Source organism: Pteropus alecto, unplaced genomic scaffold (assembly GCF_000325575.1).
Source record: "Pteropus alecto unplaced genomic scaffold, ASM32557v1 scaffold25, whole genome shotgun sequence".
Classification (NCBI taxonomy): domain Eukaryota; kingdom Metazoa; phylum Chordata; class Mammalia; order Chiroptera; family Pteropodidae; genus Pteropus; species Pteropus alecto.
In genome coordinates this window covers 33,399,047-33,413,683 of record NW_006441955.1, presented here as the reverse complement: position 1 = coordinate 33,413,683, position 14,637 = coordinate 33,399,047, and the positions used below count along the sequence as shown (strand labels likewise).

Here is a 14,637-nt window from a genome sequence, read left to right as displayed (position 1 = left end):
CGCGGGGTCGCCACCGCCGCCCGCCAGCCCACCCCGCGGTCCCAGCCCCGCTGTGAAGCAGGCCGCTGTGCCCGGGAACTTCCTCCTCTGTAGAGACCACCCCGGGCCGGGCACCCGCCGGCGAGGGTTGCCGCCCCCCCGCTGGGGACTTCCTTCAGGACGTGGAAAAAAAGCCTCCCACTGCTCCCCCGCGGGGCCACTCCGGCCTCTGATCCGCCCACCTGGCGGCTCTGCCGAGGGGAATCGGCTGGGTCTAGTACCTTCCCCCCGCCCCCCATCCCGAACAATGCGCGGAAAACCCGAGGCTTCTCTGCGCGCAGCGTCGGCTCGGCAGCCCTCCCTCCCCCGGGTAAGATAGAGGGGACAGCTACCACTAAAAATAGCCCTTCTGGGAACTCCTGGGAAGGACCGGGGTCACGGTAGTGATAATCCCGCCTCCTTATCTCCCTCCCCGCCTGAAAACAGAAGAGTGGGAGGGGTCGTGGGACGCATCGGCGTAGACGTTGAAGAAGGAAGGCAAAAGCCAATTTCCCTGGACCGTGAAGCCCATCAGCCCCTTGACACTCGAGTCCCCTCTCCGGCAGGAACTCCCATGTTACGAGACAGCCAGGCTGCTTGATCTCTCAACAGCGGGTTCCAGGGACGCTGAAATCGAATGCACCGCCTACCGCCTACAGTTTCATGCTGTGCGGAAAGGAGTTGATGCTGCACCTCAAAAACCACCTGTTGTTTAAGAGTATGGGGGAGGGGTTCGCCTCATTTATTGATCTGAACCATGCTTTTCTTTTCAACGTTCTCCTACCCATTTTCAGGTTGAAAAGCAAACTGCCTTCTTGATAGCTGACAGCTATCTATATGGGAAAATATGACCAGTGAAAAAATGGACAGACAAGATTGCTGAGTAATATGAAATCTTCTTCTGGGATGTCTTATCAATATCAGCTATTCTACGAGCACCAAAAATTAAATTATTACTCTGTCTTGGCAGTCAGGAAAAGACGGATGGATGTACGTGAATGGAGCAATTAATGGCAACTAATCGTTTTTTCACTAGTTGGTTTGTTCTTCTACTGAAAGCAGGCATCTCTTTTTACCCCATTTCTATTTCCAAGCCAAAATGAAAATTGTCCAAAAGCTGTTCTCTTGAGCTTTTAAATTGCTTTCTGCCTGCTCCTCTGGCAACTTCTACACCTTTACAATTCCAGTACCTTTGTTACCTTTCAATCCCGGGAGACAACCTTGCATCCTATTAGGCCTTAAAAGATAAGTCTAACACTAGCCTTAATTAACCTAAATCAAGACGAAAATCTAGGGTGGAGCCTTCCTCCTAGACAGCAGATGGAAAAAATTCCTGGAGTGTTCCTAAGGAAAAGGCAGAGACTGACGTTAGGAATTTACTAAAAGAATTCGAGTACCTTGCAAGCCACCAGGTATTATCTGAGGCAGCTCCAGCTATTAGATAGTTAAACCCACAATGAGGTAAGTGCTAAGAGCACAAACCTGTGGAGGGCCTTATTCTGCAAGTCTGAGTGCGCTCTGTCCTTCTTGTACCAATGGCACTTTGACCTCAAGCTTAAACATAGCTGGACTGCTCCCTGGCTGCCCAGTGTCAAGGAACCATTCAAGCCTAGATTTTTGACTCAGATGAACTAGGAGTAAATCCCTACTCTTTATAAATTTAAGGAAGTAACTGCTACTTTTTTCCCCCATCATCAATGATATAACTATAGTATTATAGGGTACTATGAGATTTAGATAACATGCTTATAGCAGCGAGAACAGTGCCAAGCACTTTATAAGTACTCAGTTAAGGTAGCTGTTATGTACTCTTACTACTCTTCATCGCCCTGACAGCAGAACTGGAAACAGCAACAAGATTTGGAAACGGGATATGAACCCCACAAGTTGAGTCTCCCCACTTTCCCCTTCCACTTGCTTTATTGCAATACAGTTGTCTACTCTGTGCCTGTTTTCTAATAGGGTGAATTGGACAATTCTACATGTAGTCAGTTGATCTACATACACACTAAAGGATGAGTGACACTGATCTGAAAACCACTGTGTTATACTGCCTAGGTCGCTTTTTGAAAAAATTATTTTATAGCATGTGAACCTTAAGTCTAGTTACCTCACTTTAGTCAAGCTAACTCAAATCAACATACACACTTAACAAGGCTTCTGTAAAGCACCAAAGAGAATCAGCAATCAGCTAACTTGCGTAAATGCTGGACCCTGAGGGTCTCAAAGAAGTATAAGGCTTATTCCCTGACTTCAAGGTCTTCATAGAGCATGGAAGAGGGAACCTGGCAAGCATACGAATCACAATAAACCATTTCAAACTAAATGTGGTTGAAGTTCAGAGAAAGGAGAGGGTACTGCGGGCCAGGTGAACTGTGTATACAGAGTCACTGTGATCTTGACCTTTCAGTTAACATCCAATTGTTTAGGCCGAAGTTCGACATTCTAGATAGGCTTCCAAAGCGAGTTCCCAGTCATAGACTGCACAAACTAGCTGGCAATAGGGAACAGAAGTAGATCTTTCTGGGCAGTGCAGGGCCACAATAAGTGATTTGGAATGATACAAATCTGGGCTCAAATCCTGGGTCCAGTACTCATTAGCTATGTGATTGAGCTTCTTAATCTTTGAACTCCAATTTCCCAACCTGTCTCCTGAAACATCAATACTTACTTTTTAAGTTTCTAGTGAGACTGAGAAAAAATATCTGAAACCCCTCGAGTGAGTTGTATGGGATTGGTATTTATATTACATTGTTTTGTTGTTAGCGACAAGAAAATGCAAGGTGGGATATATCATTCCTCGAAATCATATTTCAAAAGGTGCGTTCTCTCTGAAGCCTCTGCAGGCTCCAGGCAATTCTCCCTTCCTTGTGCTCTCACAGCACTTAGTTTTGAACCTCTATCTCAACACTTACCTTGGTGTGCTGTCACTTATCTCCTTACATTTTTGCTTCACTACTGTATCTTTATACATCTCTATGTTGACACCTAGCATAAAGCCTGGTATTAAATGTTGAAAGAAAAAGTTTTAAAGTGTTTCTATTTCTTGTACTGGTTCTGACTTTTCAGTAAAACTTATATTAAATAGAAGGCTCTAGAAACTGAACCCTTTAGCTCACAAAAGTTTATACTAAAATTAAATATGTACATGTATCTGCTTAAGCCTTAATTTTTCAATGCTAGGCTTGCTTTTAAAGAACAACCTGCTATTCCTGTTTTGTATTGTTTTGTATTTGGTGTCAGTTGATTTTGCCTAGTAATAGTGAAAGTAAAATCTAAATTCTAAACCAAAACCACCAACATTCTGACTACTCTGTGCACATCTGCTCCCCAGACCATTTCTGAGCTTTGTGGGAAGGATCTTGAGCTAACAGAAAACAGTGTCGTTTTAAGTTTCAGCTGTTAACACTGTCGAAACCATTAGTACTTTCTGAGTTAAGAGCTGCAAGATAAAACCCACCTCTGGAAACAGTTTTGAAATCCTTGACTCTATGCCATTAAAAATGCTTGGACAGGGAGAATTAAACTTCCCTTAGAACATGTCCTGTGAGACAGTTGCCCAAGACGTAATGTGATCAAATGTGGTCTTGACCCTAAAATGAGAGTTAAATTTGTGCCAGAGGAGAGGGTGGTGGTGCTAAGAACTTAAGAATAGGATACTATAAAACTTTGGGTCAAAAATCATCTCTGTATATATTTTATATCCTCTAACACGCGTGCGCGCACATGCACACACACACACACATATGCATGCACTCATGATAGAAGTGGTTGGTCCCACTAACTTTTAAGATATTCTTTGGAAATAATAATAAGAACTTACTAGATACATACTATGTACTGAGTATTAGCTTTATATGTATTATCTCATTTAATCGCCATAGCTATCCAGTAGGTAGGCAGTGTTATTTTCTCCTATTGACAGAGGAGAAATCAGTAATTATAATTAGTTATAATCAAGTAACTAGCCAAAAGTCATGTGACCAGTGAGTGGGAGAATTAGGATTAGGACCCAGGCAAGTCTAATTTCACAGTTCTCATACCTAACCACTACTCAATCACATGGGAAAAGTATACATTTTTTAAAAATTTGAATCCATCAAATATATTTACTTAGAACAATGATGTTCTTTTCAGTAGTTTTTTAAATTACATTCATTTGTCCTTTTCCCAATAGTGTATTCATACCCTAAATGTACGTTCATGAATTGATTTACAGCTTACTCATGAATTGATTTAAAGCATTTTATGACTGATAGCAAACTTTTTTTTTCTTTTTTCCTTTTTTTAGGTGAGGCAACCCTTGGTTCACCTCACAGATTGCAAGAAACTTGTCAGCTTACAATCACTTATTTTTTATTTTTTTATGCCAATAGCACACCTAGTCTTCCTAGGTGGTCTCCCATCCAAGTACTAACCAGGCCCGACCTGGCTTAGCTTCCGAGATCAGATGGAATCGGGCTTGTTTAGGGTGGCATGGCCATAGACTGAAAGCAAACTTCTTGATGAAAGATCATAAATGTCTGTGGCTCTGAGTTTAGGCAATATGAAACATAACAAGCAGAGAGCCTTCTTAGAATTATTGTTTATATGGGCCAATGATAAATAAACAACTTTCACGTGATAGATATGCAGTATAAGTTTAAAGTAAAAAATGAGTTTGACATGCTCAACGGTGACTTTTCTTATACCCAAATATCACTGCTATAACTGCATTACAAAATAAAATTTGCTTGCTACTATAAGTACATACAAGCACTAATCTAAGAACTTTAATGTATTAACTCATTAATGAAATCTACAAATGAATAGCTCTAGCCCTGAACTAAATTATTCTAAAGAGAATGAAACACAGTTAAGGGGTTTAGAACTTGCTTATTTTTTTAAAAAATAAAACATATCTCCTAATAAAGATAATTCATTTTTCACAGGACTCAAATTTTCAACCTTTCTTAATTTCGTATCATATTACACATATAGAATGCACCACAGAACATCTCTGATTCAGTTAAACATTGACTTGCTTCAAATTTCAGTGACATCGGCCCTGACAAAGCACATAATTTCAAGCCTGAGTAATTGTTTTTTCCCTTTGACTAAGAAACTGCTTTCTTTCTCTGAGGCATAAAGATCAATGGCTCAAGAAACCTTATCAGAGGAGTGAAATTGAAGAGGCTCTTGTTACTGACATAAACATGACTCTCTCTTTGGAAAAGCATCACGGATGGTGCTTTGTATACTTAGAAAATACTATAAGCATGCCCAGATACTCTCTTCTTAAAAATACCACCCATACTGACATAAGATACATTTTCTTGAGACTTTTTAGTGTTCGTTTGTTAATTTCCTAAATTTACTCATGTTGTTTACTTCTCCGAGAAAAACAAAAACAAAAACAAGAAAGTCTCGATTGTCTCTCAATATAAATGATAGTGATCATTAATGGTCACTTTTTCACTATTCGTGAAAAGAACAAACTGGGATTAATGAGACATAGACTCCAGGCATGGCTCTACCATTGACTAACTTTGTGACTTGGTACAAGTCTCTTAATACCTTTGGATCCTCAGTCTCCTTATCTGAAATGAAGACATTAAAATAGGTGATTTCTTAGGACTTGTTCAGTGCTAAAACCTTTCACATCAATCTTAAAACGATACACATTTATCTTTCCTAGATTTCAGTCAGTAATGAATATAATCACCAACATGTAATCAAAGGAAGCAGGAAGCTGTTATTTATGGGAAATCTGTCCAGAGCAGGACAGACTAGTCAGGCAACATCTTCCCAAAGCACCTTTGTTTTCTACCATCCATTGCCAGTGAGATAGAGCCATTCCTCTACTGAGGCATTTCCAAGCAGCTTCCCATATAACTCTACCCTTTGAATACTCTTAGGTCAAATTCATTTTGAGAATAAAATATCCCTCCTGGAGATTCACAATGCATATTAACATTCTTTGGGTTCTGTGAAGTCCCACATTAAATATACTTGTTAACTTTTCTGAACCTAACATTTGTCTAACTTTATTTCATCATGGAACTATTTCCTTTGTCCCATCTATTAACATTCCAAGAAGAGTAAAATCTCTCAGAACACAATACCTGAATTGTTATCCTAGAGTTAAAGACTACAGTCTTCATAAGACCTTTTTTCTTTGGAAAGAGAAGGAAATGATAGGCCTTATTAACTCATTTAATGAATGCCTACCAAGATAAGCCCTCTTGGAAGATCTTTTCTGTAGCTATTTCCTTACACACATCAGGCATAATAGAGTGCCTGCCATCTTCAATAGCACGAAGAGCACCAATTCTCACTGGTAATAGTGTAGCCCTATTTTTTTATGCTGGGGAATATTCCCTTGCCTTTACATATTCTTATTAGCCTCTGGGTTCTTTGACATCCTTTTAGAAATAGTTAAAACTAATATAAGACAAAACATAATTCTGACCACTCAAAGAGTTGGCACAGGATAGTTTATTTATTAATGACTGCTGAGAAACGAGTTCTCCATGGTTCTCTAGTATTTCTGCGGTGAATAGCCTTCAAAGATAGAGATAGTTCCCTCTGGAGCAAAGGGCAAACGTACTTACTGTCCAGTATAATAAAGGTAATATTTATCTCCAGGGCAAATCACAATCCTATTTACACTCATTATAAAAGGTTCACGTTCCCTAGGCTCATGGTTACTCTCCTATAACACAACCTACTGTTACTGTGTTGAGGCTCCAGGAAATAACACAAAAATACTGATACGCTGGCTAATGCTATTGCTGTGAATAAAAAACTTTCGTTCATCTCTGATTCAGAAGTTTCGTGTCTTCTACTAGCATCCAAGAAACTGTGGCTGGCTAATTTTTCAGCTTACAAGGAATAAAGTCTTATACTCTTCATAGGGTTTTTTGTTTTTTGTTTTTTTTTTTTCTTTTAAAATAATAACTGGCTTTTTCCTCCTTGAGCATTGAACATTGGTAACATATACCTTTAGATGTTCTCCCTCCCTGAATCATCTCTGGTCTTGTGACTATTCTCTCCTATGAATGCTTCTCTAGGCCTATTGTAGCATTTATAGGCATCCATCCCTGCTTCTGAGGAATATTCATTACAGGGCTAGTAGAAGTGATGCAGTCTGATTATGGAATATCAAAGAAAGGCAGCATGAATTTCTGTACAACATGACAACATTTTATCAAAATGATCACAAAATATTTTACATTCTGTCTTGTTTTATAAAAGAAATTTAAAAATTAAAACTCTGTGAAAATGAGGTACCATCTTACAGTAAAGAATGGAAATGTGGGAGGTGGGAAAAATATTTCTGAATTAATTGTACTGATCACTTCCAAAAGCAATGTAGGAAGAGGAAATGTCTAGAATTCAGATAAGATAAATTGCTTTACATGACCAAAGGGAGAATCGTTTTACCACAAAATGAAAACAACTGTGGTTACATTTAGGAGACTGAAAATATCCAGATTTCTTGAATATCAACAATGTTCTTCAGCTTCTAAAATGCTCCTGACAACAGTCTATTTACATCTGATCTGATGTCATTTTATATTAACTGTTCATTTCATTGCCTAAACCAAAACTCAAGATTATGCTTTCTGTAATAATGCTAGTGATCAATTCCCTTGAAACAAACATTTCTGATTGAAATGTTTTCAGGGACATTAGAATATAACAATAATAGGTTTGGGAGCAACCTTGCCTGGAAAATTTAAGAGGTAGGCTGATAACTCGGGACAGTGATTTAAACGCTACAATAAAGTGGTAGTAAATTAACATTTGTTGAGTACTCTATGCAAGGCATGGTATAAATCATTTTACTTGTATTATTTCATTTAACCCATGAAACAACACTATGAAATAGGTACTATGTCTCCTTTTCACAGATGGGAATCCTAAGATACAGATTGGTAATGTGACTTGTCCAAGGTCATGCTGCTAGTAAGTGGCAAAGCCAGGATTGGAATCCATGCAACCTGACTTTATGCCCACCTTTCTGCCTTATCAGAATTTTTTGAACTGCTAGAAGATGTGATTTTCCCCTGGAATCCTTAAGAGAAATAAAAATCAATTTCCTTGCTTCTTTGGAGTTTTATCTCTAGATTATTATCTTCCAGATGTCATGTTTTGTCCTTCATTTCTCTTTAAAAAATATATTTCAGAATCATTAAGGGTGAATTATGTCTCTTATCAGGTCATGTTGACCAAGAGGGGAAATATTGTGTAGCCCATTTAAAGTAGGGAGACAGTCCAGGTAAGGACTCTAATCAAATTTCTACCTTGAAATGTTCCACATAGGTTTTGATGTATCTCAAATTCCTAACATAAGATGGATGTAAATTTTTTTTTTTAATAATCTGAAGTAAATATACCAAGATGTTGAGTGTTCATCTTTAAGTCTATATCCAGAGAAGGAGGAAAGAGCAACAATATTTTTAATGTTATCAGTTCTTTACTTAGGCAAGCTTGAATTTTTTATAACCAGGAGTGGTGTTACACCCCAGCTCCCAAATCATTCACAGTTGCCAGTCCTCAGATGGTACATTGTGACCCTATTTAGACTAATAATCACATCATAATGCTTTTCCTCAAATCAGACTGGCAGCTTACCCCATCCAATCTCCCAATGAGTGTGGAGGTGGGGAATAGTGTGGGACTTCTAAGAACTTTAAGGAGAAAGGGATTTAAAAATTTTCTCTGACTGTTACTTAGAATGATGAGGAAACTATTTGATCTACATCATTTGTAGATTACTGCCCAGGCTCTGAAACGCCAAACTGATTTTCTAAAACTAATGATAAGAAGGTTTCATATAAAACTCTCTGCAATATTTTGTTCAGTGTTCTGGTCACTGAAGACAAATGATATGGTACGAATTTCAGATGCAAGAGCAAGATGCACTTCCACATCCCCTACCACCATTTTCACAAGAAAATGTAAGAATCATCATGGTCTTTCCTGAACAACTTTCATGGAGATTGGTGGGTATTTTTCTCCCTTCCTATCAAGGGTTGAGTGAAATTTTCTGCCTTTCTGCTTCTCAAATCTAGAATTAATCTAAAGATTTAAGAGAAGCAAGTATAAATCAATCTCCTGATCTTTGTAAAACCTCAAGTAGCTTCACAGAGGTAGTGTTACTCCTTAACAAAAGGTTTTTGTATTTATCTGGATTTTAACCTGCATTGCATGTTTTCATAACTTATGTGATAACTGAATGTCTATGGAACCAATGTTTTTTTTGGAAAAATCACTTTTCTTAGTATTGCAGTTGTTTACTGAGGGGACTTACACATGCCTTTGATGGCTTTATCGCTCTTTCCTACCTCCTTGATTTTGCACATGTCTTCTCGCCACTTTTCTAATTTCTCTCACTTCTTTTATCTCATTTCTCTATTTTTCTCCAACTTCCATCAGTCTTTAAATGTCCTATTCAAATCCTGTCTCCATAAAGCTTTTCTAACACTTTCGTTTCTGTAAACTCTTATAGTAATTAATCACTTTTTATCTTCCGTAACTGTGAGAACTTGGATAAGTTGGTTAATCTCTCTGAGCTTCAGTCTCTCTGTAGCTAAATGAGGATAATTGTAGTGCCTACTTTATAGTGTGGTTGTGAGGATTAGATAATTTAATATATGTGCCTTTGCACAGTGCCAGATACATTGTAAACATGTAATAAATGTTAATTTTTATTAATATTAGACAACTAATTACAGTTCTCTTTTTTCACATTTTACATTTTTTCATTTCCCACATAGTTGAAGTTCAAAAATTATTTGTTGGTCTAATTATTTTAATATAATGTCAAAGGAGGAGACTTTCCTTCAAAATTTTTTAAAGATATTGACAAATATGAAGGGTTGCCAGTTGCCAGTTTTCTTAAAAGTCAACATTTTGTAGTTTTATATATAATAATTTTTTAAAAGTAAACAAAAATGAGTCCTTACTGCCTGAATAAATTGTATATAATTTTTACTTTCATTTCTATTTCAATTTAGCATATCACCCATAATACATTGAAATAAGTATCATTTCTCTTCCTCCCCCCCAAAATTTAAACCTATGAAATTTTTTTGAAAAATTCTTATTTAAAATATCTTTCATATTTCATAACTTCTGCAGATATAGGCACATTATAGTTTTAGTTACTATTATAGGGAAAAATAGTGCACACTGAGAATTTTGAAATATTACTTTTATTGTTTACTAAAATCTACATGTGGGAAGAAATAGCTAGTTTTAACACATTAATATTACAGGTTCTCTTTTACACATGATTAATACAGAGTATATCCTATATCTTCACAGCCCCTTCATGAATTTGTGACCTACAAGAGAAAGCAAGGCTTTGCACTCAAAAGTGAACAAATTTCAAAAGGCTGTTTGAAAGGTAAAAACTGACAGTATTCATTTTTGTTCAAAAGAACCAATGGGAACATGGCATTACAACCAGGACAGAGGTCCGAAAGGTTGTTCAAGAGGTAAAATATTAAGATCTTTAATGCTAGCTGAGTTTTTAATGTTTAGAATACAAAGTTCTGTCAATCACAGAGGAGCTACTTTATCAAAATTACTTGGATATCTTTAGAAAGTAGTTTAACTCTTCAAGTAGTTTTAACCTCTTGACCCATTGTGTAGTATTTAATGTAATAAAGACAAAACTTTAAGTGATAAGTTGAAATCTTCCTTCAAAAATCTCTCTTAAGTCCTACCTTTCCATGTTCATTTCTGCCTCCCCAGTTCAGCGCTTATAGCTTTGTGGCTACACATACTACTCCCTTTTCCCCAGTCTTCCCTGCCTTAGTTTCACCCAGATAACCTCTATTTAGCTTCAGGATGGGGGCTGAACATTAGAAAGACCACTACATGATAAGAGTGTCAGAACTTTGGGCCAGCCTGCCCTCCCAGGTAAAGAGGGTTGGGGGGGCTAGAGATTGAGTTCAATCATGTGGTCAATGATTTAATCAACCATGACTACATAATTAAACCCCAATAAAAACTCTGGCTACTGAAGCTCAGTGGAGCTTCCTCATTGGTGAACTCACAGATGTGCCCACAGGGTAATACACCCCTGAGGGGTCAGAGAACCCTCAAATTTGTAGCCAGTTGGGCAGAAGTGTGTGGGTGGCTTGAGGATCTCCTAAGCCTTTGGTATCAGCTGACTTCAGGGCAGTCCTGTGGAGCACTTTGCCCTTAACCTGTGGCATGTGCACCAACTCTGGGTAGTCAGTGTCAGAGTTGGGTTGGAGTGGAAATAGAACAGACACAATATTAAGTAGCTTTTATGAGAATCTACAGAAATAGATCAAGGGATCAGAGCATGATTTTGTACATGATAGCTGTAATGCAGTGGTCCCCAACCTTTTCGGTGTGTCTATGAGAATCTAACGCCCGATGGTCTGAGGTAGAGCCGAGACGGTGATGCTAGTGCTGGGGAGTGGCTGCAAATACAGATGAAGCTTCTCTCACTGGCTTGCCCCTCACCTCCTGCCGTGAGGCCCCATTCCCAACAGGCCATGTACAGGTACCGGTCTGTGGCACAGGGGTTGAGGACCCCTACTGTAATAGATAGACTGATTTACTATAAGTCTCCCCAGAACCACAAAATGACAATACTGCTTCCTCTAATTTTGCTTGCACACAACCTGTTAGGATAGCCTCATGCTAAAGAATCATGCCTGTGAGTCATTTAAAGATAAGAAGAGTCAAAATATCTTGACTAGCCTAGGGCAAAGCATTTGGAATGCATTATGATCTAGGTCTTAATTCCGGGAGGTTCTACTAATGGTTTATTTTGGCAGACAAAAACATAAGTGTCCTTCTCCACTTAGTTTCTCTGAGAACTATTCTACCTAGAAAAGGCAACTTATCCTGGCTAAAGAGTTGGAAGTAAATGGGTATGTTATGTGCAAAGATTTGGAATCCTTTGCACTGTCTACATCCTTGATAGCAATTCTTAGAAGAATCAAGGGGCTGGTTAGTGCTGATAATACTGGTTTTGGTTATGGTTTATTGCTCCCCGAGCTCTCTGTTTTCTAATTTTGGCAGTAAAAGAGCAACAGAGGTAAAGAAAAGAGAAGCCAGAAGTCACTGAAGATCTATTGCCTACCAAGTTCGATATGAGTGCTCATTTTATCCTCATGACCTTCCTGAGGAGGAGGTATTGTCATCCTACTTTACAGACACTCTAACTGTGGCTCTGAATTCTCTGAGGTCTCAATGCTAGTGAGTTAGAGAGCAAGCATCAGCATTCAGGGCTGTCTGATTCTAAATTTAAACTCTACATTCAACTTTATTGCTAAGAGTCCAGCCTTCAGCTTCACCCTGGCAGATCCAAGTCACACTCTGGGTTAGGAAAACAGAGAAAGGTTATCTTCCCCTCCTCAACTAGGTGGGAGGAGGATGTTAATCAACTCTCAACTTAGGGTAGAGTGGGTTCCTGAGCCAATTTCCCTCAGTCAAGTCAGAGACTACCACTGGCAAGACAACACTGAAATCTTTTTGCTGCCTTTTCTCTCAGCATTCTCTTTTTCTATGCAAATTGGTGCTCATTCTGGGGCAGGCAAACAAGTAATCATCACAGCCTCCTAGAGACATCCTTGGTGCAATGCATCTGCCCAGGGCACACTTGGCTATTTACAGATCTTCCTCCCACTCCCCTGAATTAACTCTGTTTAGTCTTTAGAAGCCAGCAGTGACTCTCTCAAGAAAGAATCCTTTACAGTGCATCTCACTGTCCCCCAGAAATCTCCTGGAAGGTTGAAAACATGCAGAAACCACACTGAAAGGATGAAGCTAGGGGGCCTGCATTACTAAGTATCTATTTGTCATTAGTAAGAGGCTCTTCCTAGCATGGTTGGCGGAGGGCCTAACACTCCAGGGCCTGGAGTATAGTGAATTCTTAGAGATGCATGCCTTGCTCCAGGTGGTGGAGACTCCTAGAAGCAGGACAAGACCTGCTGATCTTAGCAATGTCGTTTGGCCTCCAGCAGTGTGGGCCGCCTAGGACAGCATCTCACCTTTCCAACATTTTGAACAGCTGTCAACTGGAGCCTGGGCTGCTGACAGAGTTCAGCTACTCTCCAGAGAACACATCGAGCTAAACACATTCTCTCTCCCGTTTCTTAAGGTTTCATGGCAGTTGATTTCCCATGGAAACAAGCAAAAATCTGTTTTAATCGTCGAGACATTTTTACTTTCCTAATTTGTATGGGAACCTGGAGATACAGGCATATGGTACATTCATTATCCCAGAAAATAGTGAAAGCCAGTCTTAAAACTGGAAAGCTTCAGCATAAGCCTTCAAAATTACTTTCCTTAATCTCAGAGACTGTCAACGATGCTGCCAAAGTAGTCGTTTCTGTTTCAGCTCAGTACTTCTAGCAGAATTTACATTTGAACCTTGGTGTGTGCTTCCCCCACAGAACAAGGCAGCCTGGCCAGAGGGGTGGTTGGGCAGGGAGCCCCTCTTATTTTCTAGACCAGACCAAGGGAGTGAAACGAGCACTGTCCTAGTTCTAATTCTGACCTCTACATTTACCAGTCCTGTGACTTGGCCTAAAACTGAACTTCTCTATTTCTCATGATCTTTACCTGAAAATTTCAATCGCTAACAAATATACACTGAACATCTATTTTGTGGCAGACACTGTTCTAAGAACTGGGATGATGGCATTGAATAAAATAGGATCCCTACTGTTGTAGAGTTCACATCTTATTTGAGAGAGGTAATAAAAATGAGTGAGTAGAAGGCAAAATATGTTCGCTGGCAATGAGGGGTAGGGAAGAGGGGAAGAGAATATTTGAGCAGGGCAATTACAAATGTAAAATACACTGGTGGAGGGTCTCCTCACTGGCGAGGAGGCAGCTGAGGAAAGACGTGAAAGAAGGGTGAGAGCGAGCCGCACAGGCATCACAGGAAGAGCATTTCAGGTGGAGGCCCTGAAGTTGGAGACTTCTTGTTTTAAGGAGCAGCGACAAGTCCGACATGGCTGAAGCCTGTGACTGCGGAGCTTTGGGGGCCGCCAACGAGAAAGTGACTGTCGTCACTCATATTGGAGGGTTTTGAGCGGACGAGATATGATTTCGGATGTGTCAGGGTTACTCTGGCTGCTGTGCCGAGAGTAGACTGAGGAGGGACAAAGTTAGAACGCTAACGTGGTCACCCAAGGGAAGCCCCGCGATGGGTCAGACCAGGGGAATTGGCAGTTAGTGGTGAGACGAGCTTAAATACTAATTAATACATTATTTTGAAAGTAGAGCTGCCAGGGCTGACAAATTGGATGAAGGAATAAGAGGAGTGAACGATTACTCCAAGGTTTTTTAGCCTGGTTACCAAGAAGAACCGAGTGTGTGTTTTCCGAGATGGGGAATAGTGTGAGAGGAGCAGGTCGGGGGAGGCAAATCTGGAATTCAGTTTTGGACATGTTAAGTTTCAGATGCCAGTTAGAGATCCAAATGGATAACAAGAAAACATATTACTTGTCAAATGACAATACTTGCCAAATGAACTAAATCTGGATGAATGACTGCTTTTGTCTTCAAGAAAAATAAGAGTAATTTCTGCTGATGCTATGAAATGAGAAGCTGATATGATAGAAAAGTAAAAAAAAA

The 14,637-nt window shown here is 39.4% G+C and overlaps 1 pseudogene; it reads right to left on the bottom strand.

Annotated features, from left to right (window-relative positions):
- Window positions 1-4,385: 4,385 nt before the first annotated feature.
- On the bottom strand, window positions 4,386-4,506 carry LOC112485917 (annotated as a pseudogene).
- Window positions 4,507-14,637: the final 10,131 nt, after the last annotated feature.